Source organism: Zalophus californianus, chromosome 15 (assembly GCF_009762305.2).
Source record: "Zalophus californianus isolate mZalCal1 chromosome 15, mZalCal1.pri.v2, whole genome shotgun sequence".
In the NCBI taxonomy this organism is placed as follows: Eukaryota; Metazoa; Chordata; class Mammalia; order Carnivora; family Otariidae; genus Zalophus; species Zalophus californianus.
Genome location: NC_045609.1, coordinates 62103214 through 62122381, shown reverse-complemented (window position 1 = coordinate 62122381; position 19168 = coordinate 62103214). Strand labels below are relative to the sequence as shown.

Here is a 19168-nt window from a genome sequence, read left to right as displayed (position 1 = left end):
AGGGTCTGTTTCTTGGTTTGTCTTTATGTCTTTTGTTTTGTTTTGTTTTAAAGATTTATTTATTTATTTTAGAGATAGGTGGGAAGAGGGGCAGAGGTAGAAAATCCTGAAGCAGACTTCCTGCTGAGTGGGGAGCCCGCTGTGCGGCTCAATCCTAGGACCCTGAGATCATGACCTGAGCCAAAATCAAGAGTCAGCCACTTAACTGACTGAGCCACCAAAGTGTCCCTCTCTGTCTTTTGTTTTTTCCTTTGCTCATTTGTTTTGTTTCTTAAATTCCATATATGAGTGAAATCATATGGTATTTGTCTTTTTTTGACTGACTTACTTTGCTTAGCATAATCTCTGTAGCTCTGCCCATGTCATAGCAAATGGCAAGATTTCATTCTTTATTATGATTGAATAATACTCCATTGTGTATATATACACCACATCTTCTTTATCCAGTCATGGATGGACACTTGGGCTGCTTCCCTAATTTAGCTATTGTAAAGAATGCTGTAAACATCAGGGTGCATGTATCCCTTTGAACTAGTGTTTTTGTATTCTTTGGGTAAATACCCAGTAGTGCAATTGCTGGATTGTAGGGTAGTTCTATTTTTAACTCTTTGAGGAAGCTCCATACTGTTTTTCACACTGACTGCACCAGTTTGCTTTGCCTCCAACAGTGCATGAAGGATCCTTTTTCTCCACATCCTTGCCAATACCTGTTGCTTCTTGTGTTTTTTATTTTAGCCATTCTGACACATGTGAGGTTATACCTCGTAGTTTTGATTTGCATTTCCCTGATGATGAGTGATGTTGAGAATCTTTTCATGTGTCTATTGGCCATCTGTTTGTCTTCTTTGGAGAAATGTCTGCTCATGTCTTTTGCCCATTTTTTAATTGGATTATTTGTTTTTTGGGTGTTGAGTTATATCAGTTCTTTATATATTTTAGATACTAACCCTTTATCGAACATCATTTGCAAATATTTTCTCCCATTCAGTGGGTTGTCTTTTAGTTTTGTTGGTTATTTTTTTCACTGTGCAGAAACTTTTTATTTTGATGTAGTTCCAAAGTTTCTTTTTGCTTTCATTTCCCTTGCCTCAGAAGACCTATCTAGAAAAATGTTACTACAGCCAATGTCAGAAACATTACTGCCTGTCTTCCCTTCTAGGATTTTTTTATGGTTTTAGGTCTCATAGTTAGGTGTTTGTTTTTTTTTTTAAGTAAGCTCTATGCCCAGTGTGGGGCTCAAACTCACAGCCCTGAGATCAAAAGTCGCATTTCCTACCAACTGAGTCAGCCAGGCACTGTACACATTTAGGTCTTTAATCCACTTTGAATTTATGGTCTAAGAAAGTAGTCCAGTTCCATTCTTTTGAATGTAGCTGTCCAGTTTTCTGACACCATTTGTTGAAGACTTTTTCCCATTGCATATTCTTTCCTCCTTTGTCAAAGATTAATTGACCATATAATTGTGGGTTTATTTCTAGGTTTTCTATTCTGTTCCATTGATCTATGTGTCTATTTTTGTGCCAGGACCATACTGTTTTGATTAGTACTGCTTTGTAATATAGCTTAAAATCTGTGATTGTGATACCTCCAATTTTGTTTTCCTTTTTTCAAGATTGCTTTGGCTGTTCGGGGTCTTTTGTGGTTCCATACAAATTTTAGGATTTGTTCTAGTTCTGTGAAAAATGCTGTTGGTATTTGATAGGGATTGCACTAAATCTGTAGATTGCATTAAATCTGTAGTATGGGTATTTTATTTTATTTTTATTAACATATAATGTACTATTTGTTTCAGGGGTACAGGTCTGTGATTCATCAGTCTTACACAATACACAGTACTAGCCACAGCACATATACCCTCCCCAATATCCGTCACCAGCCACCCCATCCCTCCCACACGCCTCCACTCCAGCAATGTATCATGGACATTTTAGCAATATTGTTCTTCCAATCCATGAGCAGGGAACATCTTTCCATTTCTTTGTGTCATCTTCAATTTCTTTCATTAATGTTTTATAATTTTCAGAGTACAGGTCTTTCATCTCTTTGTTAAATTTATTCCTAGGTATTTTATTATTTTGGGTGCAATTGTAAATGGGATTGTTTTCTTACTTTCTCTTTCTGCTGCTTCATCATTAGTGTATAGAAATGCAACAGATTTCAGGGTGCCTGGCTGGCTCAGTTGGTGGAGTTGGGATTGTGAGTTTGAGTCCCATATTGGATGTAGAGATTGCTTAAAAAAATAAAATCTTGGGCGCCTGGGTGGCTTAGTTGGTTAAGTGACTGCCTTTGGCTCAGGTCATGATCCTGGAGTCCCGGGATTGAGTCCCGCATCGGGCTCCCTGCTCAGCGAGGAGCCTGCTTCTCCCTCTAACCCTCCCCCCTCTCATGTACTCTCTCTCTCTCTCTCATTCTCATTCTCTCAAAATAAATAAATAAATATTTAAAAAAAAATAAAATCTTAAAAAAACAATGCAGCAGATTTCTGTGCATTGGTTTTGTATCCAATGACCTTACTAAAGGTCATTTATCAGTTCTAGTAGGTTTTTGGTGGAGTCCTTCTGGTTTTCTATATATAGTATCACGTCATTTGCAAATAGTGGAAGTTTTACTTCTTCCTTACCAACTGGGTGCCTTTTATTTCTTTTTGTTGTCTGACTGCTGTGATTAGGACTTCTAGTACAATGCTGAATAAAAGTGGTGAGAGTGGTCATCCTTCACTGTTTAATAGCATATTATATTTTTTTATGCTGGTAAAATGTTTTGAATTTTTAATCGAAGAACCGATTTGACTGGCAAAACTAAAAGCACTAACCAAAAAGTCAAACTTACACAAACCACAGAATAAAATAAGACCATTATTTGAGGGCACCTGGGTGGCTCAGTTGGTTAAGCGACTGCCTTCGGCTCAGGTCATGATCCTGGAGTCCCAGGATCGAGTCCTGCATCAGGCTCCCTGCTCAGCGGGGAGTCGGCTTCTCCCTCTGACCCTCTTCCCTCTCGTGCTCTCTATCTCTCATTCTCTCTCTCAAATAAATAAATAAAAAATCTTTAAAAAAAAAGACCATTATTTGAAAAGGTCACTGTTTGTTCCCTAACAAAATATTTCCAAAAGCAATAGCTTTGTCAGGAATGAATGTTGATAAACATTTTAGGGCTCTTAAATCTATCTTAAAATGTATAAATGCATCAGGTATGTTTGATCAAAAATATCCTTAATGTAATCAATCCCTTATCACTTTTAGACTTTGCTACTTGAATTTAAAACCTCTACTCACCATCCTTATTTGGCCAAAGGCTTTCAAGCCACATCCAAATAAAGGCCTATAACTCTCAGGATTTTGCCATCTTTTAATCTAAAAACTATACATAAAGAACTGCAACACTAACCACTGCAGTAATAGAATGCTAAAAGACAAAAAAAAAAAATGCTAAAAGATAGTATTGGTACAGGAATGTTTCAATGCCACAGCGATAAAGTAAATGGTGTATTAAATCAAGTGAACTAGACACTCTGGTTTAGACACCTTATGTATCATCTCTAACTTTGACATACTTCCATCATCTAAGAAGCATGGATGGTTTAACATATTTCTATATATTTGTTGTAACTCTGATAGTTCAGTTGGCTATTTTGTTTATCCATCCTACCTTATTTCTCCTTTTAGCAATGGTTTAGTCTGCTGTACAGAATGCCTATTTAAACAGTTCAGATTTGAATTTTCAACGAGAAACTATTTTCCACATGAATTCCTTCAGTAAATGTAAAGTGTGGCATAGCATATTCTTTAAATCATGGAGATTGTTAGATAAACTTTGATAAACAGAGAGACTTCAGAAAAACATACTGAAGTGATTTCATTTAAAAAGGTTATTTTGTGTTGGTTAAAAAAGAGGATCAACATCAGTATCACTGAAATTAAAGTAAGTATAACAATGCTTAAAATCTTAAAAAATTCAACTTCTTTTTCATCTTTATCAGGCCAGGAACATGGCATCCTCTTTGAAGAAATTTTCATTTCAGGAATGAGAAGTTTCTTAATTTGTCCAATTTCTGTTCTGCTCCAATTTTCTTTCAATATCTGGCTTACTCAAGGATAAATTTCAACAGGTTGAACCTCAGGAAGTGGTCTTTGTTTCAAAATCTGCACGTGTTAGCGGATATCATCAACTTTTTCAAGAAATTTAAGTGGAGACTCTTCCTGTAAAGATGATGTCAGTGTCATTAATTCAAGTTGCTGCTCTCTTATTTCTTTCATTCTTAAAATTTGTGGAGTATATTCCTGATTAATCAGATTGCTAACATCACAGAGAGCAGCTAGGAAAACTTTTTTTTTCTGTTCTAATGTATCACTAAGCTCCTTAAAATACTGTAGAACAACTTCCTTATCACTTTGGACCATTTTTTCTGAATGAGATTTCTGTTCTTCTAGCTTTTCAATAAGACGAGTAAGATCTGTCCAGTGTGTGTCAGTTAACTGTTCAAGCAGTTTTTGAGGCACGTCCTTTTCTTTCAGATAAGCACTTTGAAGATCATCTATGGGATGGCCATGATGTTGACCTATGGTAAGGCAATGACCACAAACTAGTTTTTTATCTAGGAGACAATAAACATTTAATGGTTGTCTGTAATGTTCAGGACAGGTAACAACATCTGGATGGTCTCCTTGCTGGTACTTTTTAATAATAGCCCTTAATGCAAAATTAACAGGTAAAGATTCAATACCAGTTGGAGCAATTTCAATAATACTTCTGCAGTTAGGGCATTTGAGTGGAATTCGTAAAGGTCTCCATATATAAAAGTTCCCAGATGCTTGAAGAACGTTTTCCAAACAATTTCTACAAAATGTATGCGAGCACGGTAGTACATGAGGATCTTCAAAAATATTGTAACAAATGGGACATGTTAACTCGTCCTCAAAATTGTGCATTTCCTACTTTGCTGATCTTCTGGCTTAGTGACTGAATATACTTGATCTTCTCCAACTTTTCAGTTTCTTTTATTCGTATTTGCGGGAAGTTGGAGATCAACCTACTCCAACAGTCCAGAACAGCTCTCTAATAGCATATTATTTAACCTCCATCTATTTGTGCTCTTTCCAGATTTTTTTTGTGGCTTATTTCTTGTTTCATAGCATTGTGGTCAGAAAAGATCCATGCTGTAACTTTGATCTTTTTGAATTTCTTGATATTTGTTTTGTGGCCTGATATGTGATCTATTCTGGAGAATATTCCATGTACATGTGAAAAGAAATGTGTATTCTGCTGTTTCAGGAAGGAGTGTTCTGAATATATCTGCTAAATCCTTCTGTCCAGTGTGTCATTCAAAGGCACTTCTCCCTTGTTGATTTTCTGTTTGGATGATCTGTCCATTGATGAAGTTGGGGTGTTAAAGTCCCCTACTATTATGGTATTACTACCAATTAGTTCTTTTATTTTTGTTGTTAACTGTTTTATGTATTTAGGTGCTCCCATGTTGGGTGCATAAATATTTACAATTGTTACCTCTTCTTCTTAGATTGTCTCCTTTATTATTTTTTAAAAATATTTTATTTATTTATTTGTCAGAGAGACAGAGAGAGCACAAGCAGGGGGAGTGGCAGGCAGGGAGAAGCAGGTTCCCTGCTGAGCAAGGAGCCCAATGCGGGACTCGATCCCAGGACCCTGAGATCATGACCTGAACCGAAGGCAGACGCTTAACCAGCTGAGCTACCCAGGGGGTCCCTATTATTATTTTTTTAAAGATTTTATTTATTTATTTTTTGAGAGAGAGAAAGTGCACGGGTGTAAGTGTGGGGAGGGGCAGAGAAAGAGGGAAAGAATCCCCAGTAGACTCGCTGCCAAGCACGGAGTCCAAAGTGGGGTTTGATCTCATGACCTGATATCACGACCTGAGCCAAAATCAAGAGTCAGACACTCAACCAACTGAACCACCCAGGAGCCCTGGGTGTAGAGATTACTTTAAAAAAAAAAAAGAGTTTAAGGGCGCCTGGGTGGCTCAGTTGGTTAAGCAACTGCCTTCGGCTCAGGTCATGATCCTGGAGTCCCGGGATCGAGTCCCGCATCGGGCTCCCTGCTCAGCGGGGAGTCTGCTTCTCCCTCTGACCCTCTTCCCTCTCGTGCTCTCTATCTCTCATTCTCTCTCTCTCTCTCTAATAAATAAATAAATTCTTTAAAAAAAAAAGAGTTTAAGGGGCGCCTGGGTGGCTCAGTCATTAAGCATCTGCCTTTGGCTCAGGTTATGATCCCAGGGTCCTGGGATGGAGCCCTGCATATCGGGCTCCCTGCTCAGCGGGAAGCTTGCTTCTCCCTCTCCCACTCCCCCTGCTTGTGTTCCCTCTCTTGCTGTGCTCTCTCTGTCAAATAAATAAATAAAATCTTATTTTAAAAAAAGTTTAAAAGCAGCAAGAGAAAAGAAGACAGTTACACACAAGGGGAAACCTCATAAGGCTATCAGCAGATATTTCAGCAGAAACTTTGCAGTCCAGAAGAAGTGGCATGATATATTCACAGCGCTGGAAGGGAAAACTCTGCAGCCAAGAATACTGTATTCAGCAAAGCTATCATTTAGAATAGAAGGAGAGATACAGAGTTTCTCAGACAAACAAAAACTAAAAGAGTTCATGACCACTAAACCAGCCCTATAAGAAATCTTCTTTTTTTTTTTTTAAGATTTTATTTATTTATTTGACAGAGAGAGTCACAGAGAGAGAAGGAACACAAGCAGGGGGATTTTGAGAGGGAGAAGCAGGGGGATTTTGAGAGGGAGAAGCAGGCTTCCCGCCAAGCAGGGAGCCCGATGTGGGGCTTGATCCCAGGACCCTGGGACCATGACCTGAGCCAAAGGCAGACACTTAACAACTGAGCCACCCAGGCACCCCCCTACAAGAAATCTTAAAGGGGACTCTCTGAGAGGAAAAAAAAAGACCACAAGTGAGAGTATGAAAACTAGGAAACACACATATACACATACAAAGTAGAAACACAAAATCTGTAAAAATCAGTATATCTGTAAAAACTAGTCAAGGGATTCACACACACACAAAAAAGAATGTAAAATTTGACACCATATACCTAAAACATGGGGAGAAGTAAAGAATAGGTTCAAATCATATAGCATAGACTGCTATATGCAGAAGATATTATATACAAACCCAATGGTAACCACAAATCAAAAACCAATAATAGATATGCAAAGAATAAAGAAAAAGGAATCTAAGTATATCACTAAAGAAAGCCAGCAAACCATGAAAGGGAGCAAGAGAAGAAAGGGTATTAACATTTATCATTCAAACAGATATCAAAAGAAAGCCAGGGTAACAATACTTAAATCAGACAAAAGAGACTTTAAATACTATAACAAGAGACAAAGAAGGACACTGTATAATAATAAAGGGGACAGGGGTGCCTGGGTGGCTCAGTTGGTTAAACGTCCAACTCATTGAACCCTATGTCAGACTCCATGCTCAGAGGGGAGTCTGCTTAGGGATTCTCCCTCTCCCTTTCCCTTTGCCTCTCCACCCCCATGCTCTCTCTCTCTCTCTCCCTCCCTCCCTCTCTCTCTCTAAAATAAATAAATAAATCTTAAAAAAATGTAATCTCTACACCCAGCATGGGGCTTGAACCCCATGAACCTTTGGCTCAGGTCATGATCCCGGGGTCCTGGGATCGAGGCCCACATCAGGCTCCCTGCTCAGCAGGAAGCCTGCTTCTCCCTCTCTCATGACCCCTGCTTGTGTTCCCTCTCTCCCTGTGTCTCTCTCTGTCAAATAAATAAATAAAATTAAAAAAAATTTTTTTTCTTTATCACTACTTTTTGCCATTTTAATTACTTTGTGTCTTGGTGTGGAATTCCTTGGGCTGATTTTGTTGTGGGATCTCTGTGCCTCCTAGATTTGCGTATCTATTTTCTTCCCCAGATTTGGAAGTTTTCAGCTACTATTTCTTCAAATAAATTATCTGTTCTCTTTTCTCTCTCCTTCTTCTTCTTCTGGGATCCCTGTTATTATATTTGATGGAGTCACTGAGTTCCATAAGTCTATTCTCATTTTGCATAATTCTTTTTTCCTCTCTTTTGTTCAGCTTGATTACTTTCCATAACTCTGTCATCCAGGTCATTAATTCATTCTGCTGCTTCCTCTAGCCTGCTATTTATTCCATCAAGTTAATTTTTAATTTCAATTATTGTGTTCTTCATTTCTGATTAGTCCTTTTTTATCTCTGTGTTAGGGATCTCACTGATGTCCTCCTCTCCAGTCCAGTTACCATGTTTATGATCATTACTTTAAATTTTCTACCAAGCATATTACTCATCTCTGTTTTGCTTGGGTATCTTGCTGTGATTTTGTTCTGTGCTTTCCTTTGGGACATATTCCTCTGTCTCTTCATTTTGCCTAACTGTCTGGGTCTGTTTCTGTGTGTTAGGAAAGTCAGCTGCTCTCTTGCTCTTGAAAGTAGTGGGCAGGGTGCACACTTTTAGCAAGGCGGCTCTGGTTTTCTTCCATAGACGTGTGCAGCAGCCACTCTGGAGACCGGGCCAGCTGGGGCTAGTCTGCAAAGCACACACTGGCAGCGTGTACAGTTTTAACAAGGTGCGTGTCTCCTCCACAGGAGGCTGGGAGATGCGGTGTTGGCAACGTTTGCATCATTCTTCTTGGGGAGGCACCCACAGTGCGGGGACTGAGGTAGGCCCAGCTGGAGGGGGTGGGGTATGGTGTAAGCAAGTTAGGAAGTCAATCCCAGGTGCTGCACGGTTCCGGCAGGTGGCTGTGTGATTATGCCGGGGGCAGGGAGAGGAGGAGGGAAAGGGGACCTGCTAGCTCTTTTGTTCCTGGAGAAGTCCCTCAGGGAGCTCTGAGATTAGTAACTCACTCTCCCTCCCACATGCCCTAGGCATTTTTCAAACTTACTTCTAAACTGTATCTCTAGACTGTTGTGCTATCTTTTTAAGGACAGGGATTCAGCGTCTAAAGTTCCAGGCTTTAACATCTCCAATCCTGAGGTTGTGGGCTCCAGGAGACACGTTCTTGCACATAAACCTGTGTCGGTGTAGCCCTGGAGAGCAAGGTCTGGAACTCAGATGCTGAGTCTGCATGCACTTGCTCTGCAATCTGTGTCAAGATTCCCCATTTTGTACAGTGGGGAGGAAGATGATACCCCTCTTCACAGAAGGGTAAGGACACGTGAATCTATTTCAAGAAGTTTTTTTTGTTTTAAGATTTTATTTATTTATTTATTTGAGCGAGAGAGCTTGAGCAGGGGTGGGGTGGGAGAGAGGCAGAGGGAGAGGGAGAGAGAGAATCTTTTTTTTTTTTTTTAAGATTTTACTTATTTATTTGAGAGAGAGAGCATAAGCAGGGGGTAGGGGCAGAAGGAGAGGGAGAAGCAGGCTCCCTGCTGAGCAGGACCCTGAGACCATGACCCAAGCTGAATGCAGATGCTTAACCGACTGAGCCATCCAGGCGCCCCTGAAGAAATGATTTTAAAAATCATGTTCACAAAAAAATAAGTAAATAAAAAATAAAATCACATTCACTTTTTTCCTAGAACTTTCTTGTTTAATTAAAATTCTAATGTTAAAAATGAGACATGTTCATTATAGGAAGTTTGTAAAATATTGAAGGGTGTAATAAGGAAAATAAAATTTACCTCTAATGTCACGAAGTGTTAAATTTTGTATGGCAGAAAATTGAACTATATTGCTTTTTTTTTTTTTAAGATTTTATTTATTTATTTGAGAGAGAGCGAGTGAGAGAGAGAGCATGAGCTGGGGGCGAGGGGCAGAGGGAGAAGCAGACTCCCTCTGCTGAGCAGGGAGCCTGATGCAGGGCTCCATTCCATGGGATCATGACCTGAGCTGAAGGCATACGCTTAACTGACTGAGCCACCCAGGCGCCCCTGAACTATATTGCCTCTTGAGAGATCAAGTAACCTTTTATTCTTCCTCCATTTTCATGTTTCTGGTTGAACACAATGGGGTATTACTGAATGACTATAAAAATAATAATAGTTTTACCCTTTTTTAAGTAAGCTCCACACCCAGCATGGTTTTGAGATCAAGACCTGAGCTGAGATCAAGAGTTGGACACTTAAAACCAACTGAGCCACCCAGACACCCCCCCAAAATAAAAATAAAAATAAAGTTCCAGGCTTTAAGTCCCACTGGTTGTGAGAACTCACAAAATTCAGCACCTCTGATTTTTAAAGCCAAATGCTATGGGGATTCGTCTTCCCCATGCAGACTCCTGGGTGCGGTAGTCTGTTTCTTAGTCTTCTCAGTGCCTAGTGGCTCCCTCCCCCGGCAGCCAGGCCTGCTGGGTTTAGCTCCCCACTGTATCTCTGCCCTTCCCACCCTCTTCAGTGTGGCCTCATTTCTACATTTACTTTTTTTATTAATTTTTTTTTTTTTTTTAGTAATCTCTACACCCAATGTGGGGCTCACGCTCACAACCCCAAGATCAAGAGTCCCATGATCTACTGACTGAGCCAGCCAGGCGCCCCTTGTCTCTACATTAGTTGTGGAGTTTGTTCTGCCAGTCTTCGGGTAGTTTTCTGGGTTATTTGCCCTTATGTGAGTGTTATCTAGTTGTATCCATGGGACGAGGTGAGTTTAGGGACCTTCTTCCCACAGAAGTTTTTAGTTTTGATATAGGCCGCTTTTTTTCTTTTGTTGCCTGGGCTTTTGATGTCTTATCCTCCAGTAACCTTTTAAACAAATTTATATCCTTTCATTGTCTAGTTTATAAACATTTAATGGTTCCCTTTTTCAGACTTTTTAATGATCTGGTCTCTGTACTTCTTCAATCTCACCACTTACTAATATTGCTACCCAGTGGACCTCCTGGGTCATTCTGAATTACTACGGAGCTCTGAGCGTCCTCTGAGCACCGTGCTCTCTCACATGTCATGTCTTGGCACCTGCTAGTCCCACTTGCTCTCCTTTCTTTCTTTTCACTAAACTACTTTTCATTCACCTTTTGAGACTTCTGCAAATAACTCCTCCTCTGAGAAGACTTCTTTGACTTTTCCCAGAGTTAGGTGGCTTCCTTGGCCTTGCATTTGTTTACTTTTACTGTCATACTTATCAAACTGTTTTAAGTGTTGGCTCACCTCCAGATAGGTTACAAGTTCTTTAAAGGCAGAGGCTCTACCCCTGTCTTGTCATCTGCTCTCAAATTTGGTTGAACAGTTGAACAGGGATCTCTGCCACTTTAGTTGCTTTGACCTTGAGCAAACTAAACCTTTTGGGCTTCAGTTTTCTCATAAGATTATTGTGATGACTATTTGAGATTATGTTTGTAAAGTGCCAGTAAATGCTCAACAAAAATTAGCTGTTATTTTCATCAGCTTATTGAATTATTTCAAACTCTAGTCTGTTGTATGACTTTGGACAAAATTCTTAAATGCCCAGACCCTCCTATTTTTTTCTTTGTAAAATGAGCTGTTTGACCTGGATTATCAATAGCAGTGGTTCTCAAACTAGGCTGCACATTTCAGTCATCTGGGGAGCTTTAAAAATAATGATGTCCAAAAGATTCTGATTTAATTGGTGTGAGGTACAGCCTGGCATGGGTATTTTTTAAAAGCTCCCCTGGTGATTCTAATGTTCAGCCAGAATAGAGAACCACTGATCTAAAGTTTCTTCCAGATATAACGCACTAGAAAGTCCAGCTGCCAGGATTCCTTGGAGGCAGAGAAATGGAATATCTCCTGGCATTCTCCGGCTATCACCCTTTGTTAGTTTAGCAGGAAGCATTCTTGGACAGGCTTACTGAGCTGGAACTCCAAGAGTATTTGTGGACTCCTGAGTGTTTAATACTTAGGGGTGTACTCCCTCCTGAAGAGACCTGGGAGACTAGGGCTCTGAGAAGGAGAGAACAAATCAGCTCTTCTCTACCACACTGCTCTAACCCAAGGCCTAGAGGAGTCTCCCCTGGAGTGTTGGGCTATGGAGTCCTAGTCAGGCCAAAGGAGAGGGAGGAAGAGAGGATCCTTGGTATAAACTTAGTAGGGAATCTTGAGGCCCTGACCAGAAGGGGGTGGGGGCTGAGAGTTAACAAATACCCATTCCTTTACAGTGCTTTAACAGCATATTTGTAGCCATTATATATTTGATTCCCAAGACAACCTTGAGGAACGCAGAGCAGGTATTACTGCCTCCATTTTGTAGAAGAGTAAATTAGGTCTCTGAATGGTTCAGGGCATCACCAAAATTACACAGTAGATTTGCAGCAGAGTCAGCACGACAGCCCTGTACCCTGACTCTCCTTCTTGGAACCTCTCATTGTGTCTGGGAAGACAAGCTGCACACTCAGCGTGAGGTAATAGAAAATAGACGTTGGTCTTTTTCTCTGGCTCTTGGTACAGAAGCTCCTGAAACCCTTGTCACTCCCTGAGTGATAGGCATGTCTTCTGTTCTTATGAGGTAACTCTCGTTGAGTCATAGATGGCTCCTGGATGAGGGCTGGTCACTGGAAAGAGCAAGCCGTGATTAGGGTGCTGGGCATTTTCAGCCCCTCCCTTCATTCCTCTTAAGAAGGGCAAGGGGCTGAAAATGGAGTTAATGATCAATCATGCCTGTGTGATGAAGCCTCCATAAAAATGTGTGGGGTTCAGAGAGCTTCCAGGTTGGTGAACACATCCACATCCTGGGAGGGTGGCACTCCCAACTCTGTGGGGACGAAAACTCCTGTGCTTGGGACCCTCCCAGACCTCACCCTCTGTATCTCTTCATCTGGCTGTTCACTTTTATCATATCCTTTAATGAGCTGGTAAATGCAAGTAGGTGTTTCCCTGAGGTCTGTGAGTGGCTGTTAACAAATAATCAAATCCAAGGGGGAGGAGGTCATGGGAACCTCTGATTTGTAGCCAAGTCAGACAGAAGTTGTGGGTAACCTGGGGACCTATTACTTGTGACTGGCATCTGCAGTGGGGGGCAGTCTTGCGGGACTGAGCTCCTACCCTGGGGGATCTGACACTGTCTCCAAGCAGATAGTGTCAGAATTAAGTTAAATTGATTGTTGACACTAAATTTTCCCAGAGAATTGCTTGGTATGGGAAAACCCTCATGCATCTGGTTTCAGAAGTGTTTTAGTGTGGGAGAGATATGAGAGTGAAGGAGACACAGGAGGATGGGGAGGTTTTTTCTCTAAAACACCCAGGTAGCTCAGAGTCCTTCTTGACTCCTTGGAATTAGAGCCAAGGTTCTAAATGGCCCCATTAAGTCCTACAGGGAACAACTAAAATATCTCCTCCCAATTGTGGCCCATCTACCTCTGAGCATAGCAGTACTCTCTGGGATTAGTAGCAAATGCCTTCAGTTTTGTAAAGTGTGGGGTGTTCGGTACTGGCTTTGAGGTGTGGACATTCAGAGAGGTGGAGAGGTATTTAGTTATAATGTCCAGTGTGTCCAGGAACACTCAGAAGGGTCATGTAGAGCAGTGTTAGCCAAATGCTGGGTCTTAGACAGGAGTTGGCTCTTGGTTGCTGGCTTAAGATGAAATGGAAAAGAGCAGAAAAGGTTATCAATTTTTACTAAGCTCAATTTAAGGCCCTGCCTTTTATTCTGAGATTATGTTTTTCCTACTTTTTTGGTGTTAAAATTGTTTTTCAAGAAATAGTAATGACAGTAGATGGCAGTTTATTTTATTATTTTTATTTTTTTTAAAAGATTTTATTTATTTGAGAGAGCGAGCGTGCACAAATGGGGGGAGGGGCAGAGGAGAGGCACAAGCAGACCCCCACCGAGCAAGGAGCCCAATGCTGGGCTGGATCCCAGGACCCCAGGATCACGACCTGAGCCAAAGGCAGACACCCAACCAGAGCCACCCAGGCACCCCAATGGCAGTTTATTTGAATTTCCTGAATGGCACAGTCCAAAGATGGCTACCCTACATGAATGCCCAGAAGTGCTTCTGAAATATTACTGAATGAAGGAATCCCGAATCTGGTAACCACTCACCGTTTCAGAGGGCCATGTGACCCCAATTCCTCAGAGGTGTGGGAAGCCACAGACAGTCTCACCTTGACAGCAGTGGTAAAACATCAAATAGTAGAAGACTTAAAATGCCTGAATTGGGGCTTTGCCACCCATAAATTCATACAGAAAGAAACATACTATTGCCACTTAAGTTTTATTTAACAAATTTATTTATATGGTGCTTACTAGATGCCTGCCCCTATCTCAAATGCTGTACAAATGTGATCTCTCATTTGATCCTCCTCAAGCCTATGAAGTAGACACTATTATTATCCTCACCTCCATTTTAAAGATGGGGAAACTAAGACATGAGGGCATTGAGAAACCTGTTCAGGGTCACAGCTAGTTAGCTGCAGAGCCAGAAGTTGAAGCCAGAGATTCTGGCTCTGGAATCCATTTTCTTAATCCTTACAGCTCACTGCCTGGTTAGAAGCAATTTAAGACTTTTGTGGCATGTAATGATCTATTTTCAGCCTCTGATTCCATAGACAGAAGCTGCCTGTGGACTAAGCTGCCTGATCTGTACTGAGCTGCTGTCAATGATCTCTTCTGAGGCCTTTCCACAACACCACTGGGAGAATCAGAGTGGGCAGATGGCTCTTTGGCAGAGCCTGGCAAGACAACAGTGGCAAAATCAATGAACTTTGGTTAAGATCAGCAATCCCTTGTAGCTTGGAACCTGAGTCCATGCAAAGGCCTTCTGAGAGGTCCTCCAGAGCCTAGACTGTTAGTTTTCAAACACACTTAAAAAAAAAAAAAAGATTTATTTATTTGTGAGAGAGTGAGAAAGAGAGAGAGAGAAAGTGTATACACACCAGTTCAGGGAGGGGCAGAGGGATACTGAGAGAAGCAAACTCCTTGCTGAGCTGATGCGGGGCTCAGTCTCATGACGCCAAGACCATGACCTGAGCCAAAATGAAGAGTCTGATGCTTAACCAACTGAGCCACCCACGCACCCCTCAAACACATTTTTTAAAAACAACCAAACCCTTTTTTCAAACATAGACATATGGGCAGTTAATACACACACACACCCTTATATGGAATCTTATTATTTTATTTATTTAAGATTTAATTTAATTAATTTATTTGACAGAGAGAGAGAGAGAGCACAAAGAAGGGGAGTGGCAGGAAGAGGGAGAGGGAGAAGCAGGCTCCCTGCTGAGCCGGATCAGGACCCTGGGATCATGACCTGAGCCAAAGGCAGACGCCCAACCAACTGAGCCACCCAGATGCCCCTATTTATTTATTTATATTTTTTGGAATCTCTTTTTAAAACAGATAAAAGTGGAGTTGTGTTGAAACAGCAGTAGGGATCCAGGGGACCTTATTCTTATCCTTTATGCAGTATTGAGTCGCTATCAGATAATGACTCATTTCTGGCCTTTGTACCTACTGGTCCCTCTTTCAGGAATCCTCCAACCATCCAAGCAAGCCCCTCTCTTTAGCTTAAGTCCTACTCATCCTTCAGGGCTTAGCTGAGATGTTCTTTCCTTAGAGAAATGTTCCCTGAGCCTCTCCCTAACCCCTATTTTGTTTTCCCTCATAGCATCTTTTACTTTCCCTGCATTTCACTTCCCTAAAATTGTAGTAATATAATTGTTTATTTAAAGCTCATCTTCCCAAGCAGTTGGAAACCTCCAAGAGGGTAGAAACCCATGTCTCTATTGATGAGTGTTAGGCACAAGGTAGAAGCTCACTGCATATTTTTGAAGAAATGTTGGTGCTCCCGAGTCTTACATGGATATCCTGTCTCTCAAGCCGCGCTGGACATTTCTAGCTAGACTCAACATTTTCTCATTGTCTCCTTGCATAGTGATTGTGCTGGCACTAACCACGGTAAGTGCTGACCCTACGCTCTTAGAGAAAGAAGGATGAAAAACAGAGGAGACATCTGAGATGGCTGATTGGATCTAAGACTGAACACTTCCTGGGAGAAAGATTTTTGGGCAGCAGAGGCTGTTTCTAGGCCCCAGGCCAGGGTGTTGAGCAATGTTTGCATTTCTCTGAGAGCTTCTGCCAAGGAGCAGAAAACTGATGAGTGACCTGTGAACGCTGCTTACATTCTGGGTGACTCACAGGTTATGGTATTCTGGGGGAAAATTGTGTTAATCAGAGGGGTAGGACAGCCATGTGGGTACTGGGCAGGAAGTTTGGTGAGAGGCCATCCAATGCCACAGTAGGATGGCCTCTCTTGCTAAGCACTCACTGCCCAGGCCTTTCAGCCAATGCCAAGTTGGAGACCCCAAGCAAGCCACTTAAGGCTCCTCATTGCTTCCTCAGGCTCCCCAGTCTTCTTTTAGAAGGTTCTTTCATAGTTGGTATGGCTTGTCTTTCTCTAGAAAGTCATAAAGCCAAATGTCTTGCCCTTTTCCTTTCTTTTGCAATTAAAACATTAATTTCTGGTTACAAAAACAATACATGAATACATTTATCTTCAGAAACCGTCAGACTAGGGGTGTCTGGGTGGCTCAGTCAGTTAAGCAGTTAAGCATCTGACTCTTTGATTTCGGCTCAGGTCATGATCTCAGGAGGGTCGTGAGGTCAAGCCCCAGAGCCCTGCCTTGGGCTGGGGACTGGGCATGGAGCCCTGCTTAAGATTCTCTCCTTCCTTCTTCCTCTGCCTCCTGACCCTATCCCCACACATGCATGCTCTCTCTTTCTCTAAAAAAAAAAAAAAAAACAAAAAAAAGAACAAAAAACCCAGTAAGCTAAACTCCCTTTTACCCCCAATCTTGGCCCTTTACCCCATCTTCAGAGATGGCTTTTTTTTTTTTTTTTTGATAACTTCTGATAAGAGTTTGGCATGTAGCCTTATAATGTTTTAAAAATCTTCTATAAACTTAATGTGAGATTATCTTAGTTTTGGCAGCTATAACAGTATACCAGAGACATGGTAGCCTATAGGAAATTTCTCACAGTTCCAGAGGCTGGGAAGTCCAAGGACAAGGCACCAGCAGATTTGGTGAAGGCCTGTTTCCTGGTTCAGAGACAGCTGTCTTCTTGCTGTGCATCCTTAGAGGTGGAAAGGGTAGGAACTTTTCTGGGGTCTCTTTTATAAGGGCACTCATTCCATTTATGAGGGCTCTACCCTCATGACCTAATTACCTTTTAAAGGCCCTACCTCCATACCACCACGCTGGGCATTAGGTTTCAACTTATGAATTTAGAATTTGTCTATAGCAGTGTCGATAAGAAATAATGGTATTTATGTCTGTGTTTTAACATTTTATTTTGAAAATAATTTTATATATACAGAAGAGTTGCAAAGATAGTAACGGAAAGTTCCAGTATACCCTCACTCAGCCTCTCCTAATATTAACGGGTTTCATAACTCTGGTTCAATGATCAAGACTAAGAAATTAACACTGGTATAATGTACTGTTAATTAAACTATAAACTTTGTTAGAACTTTAAACGTTTTTCCACGAATGTGCTTTTACTGTTCCAGGATCCCATCCAGGATCCTCCATTACATTTAGTTTTCTAGTCTCTTTAATCTCCTCCAGTCTGTCGCTGTTCTCGGTCTTTCCTTGGCTTTCATGACCTTAACACTTTTTTTTTTAAAGCCTTCCAGTTCTTTTTTTTTTAATAGTTTATTTATTTATTTATTTTTAAGTAATCTCTACACCCAACACGGAACTCAAACTCATGACCCCAAGATCGAAAGTCACCTGCTCTCCCAACTGAGCCAGCCAGGCACCCCGACCGTAACACTTTTGAAGAGTCCAGGTCAGGTATTTTGTAGAATATCCCTTAATTGGGGTTTGTCTGATGATTTTTCATGGTTAGACCGAAGTTAAGCATTTTGAGGAAGATTTTTAAAAAAATATCATATATATAATTTACATATTATACTGCAACTTGCTTTTTACATTCAACTATATTATTTATTTATTTTTTTTAGAGAGGGAGCAAGTGAGGGAGGAGGGGCAGAGGGAGCAGGGGAGAGAGAGAGAGAGAATCTTAAGCTGGCTCCACACCCAGCATGGAGCCTGAGGCAGGGCTCAATCTTAGGACCCTGAGTCGAAATCAAGAGTCAGACGCCTAACCAACTGAGCTACCCAGGCGCCCCTCAACTATATGATGTTGAGATAGATCTATATTAACATATAGATCAAGGTCACTTCTTTTAAATTCTCTACAGAATTGCATTATGAGTATTGTGCATTTTATTTACCCATTCCCCTATTTGTGGGCACTTAGGCTGATTCCAAAGTTTATGAACAGTATCATAGTAATTATCCTTGTACACACCTCCATATGTACATGGAGTATGGTAGATAACTAGACGTGGCATTGCTGAAACATGGATTTGATAAATATTGTCCTATTGCCCTCTAAAGTGGATGTGCCAATTTATATTTTTTTGATATTATGATGATTGAAAATTGTTGCCAATCTCAGTTTTAATTTCCATTTCCCTGGTTACTACTGAGATTGCATTTTTTGTGTGTGTGTGCTTATTAGCAATTTGTATTTCCTTTTCTGGGAACTGCCAATTTATATTATTTGCCCATTTTTCTAGTAGATTTTTTTCTTATTGATTTGTTAAGAGTCTTTTGTATGTTCCAGATACAAATCTTTATTTTATGTATTACAAATGTTTTCTCTTAGTCTGTTATTTCTTAAGTTTGTTTCCCAATTTTTTAAAAAGGTTTTATTTGTTTATTTTCAACAGAGAGAGAGAGGGCACAAGCAGGGAGGAGGGTCAGAGGGCAAGAGAGAAGCAGACTCCCTGGAGAGCAGGGAGCCCAACGTGGAGCTTGATTCTGGGACCCTGAGATCATGACCCCAGCCAAAGGCAGCTGCCTAATCTACTGAACCGCCCAGGCGCCCCTTGTTCCCCAACTTGTAAAATTATTACAGGTCCCTGATTTTTAAAATTATTTTTTCTGATTTTTTTGGAAACAAAGTTCTTGATTATAGTAGTATAAACAATGTAGAAAATCTGGGAAATTTATGGAAAAGTATAAAGAAAAGAAACTACCCTGAATCTTATCACTGAGAAAAAAACACTACTAACATATTCAATTACATATTTCCTTTTAGTCTTTCATATGTGCATGCATTTTTTTTTGCTCAATTGAGATTATATACATATATATTATTTGTTCAGTGGCCTGGTCTTTAGACACAAACCTGAACTATTTCCAAAAGTACTTGGTTGAAAGGTAGTATTAGATGAAATTC

The 19168-nt window shown here is 40.7% G+C and overlaps 1 protein-coding gene and 1 pseudogene across 1 annotated transcript in view; one reads left to right on the top strand and one right to left on the bottom strand.

Moving 5' to 3' along the window:
* NT5C2 (5'-nucleotidase, cytosolic II) overlaps positions 1-19168 on the top strand; it is a 141413-nt gene that overhangs the window by 26160 nt on the left and 96085 nt on the right. The window lies entirely within an intron of this gene.
* LOC113921281 lies at positions 3721-4937 on the bottom strand (annotated as a pseudogene).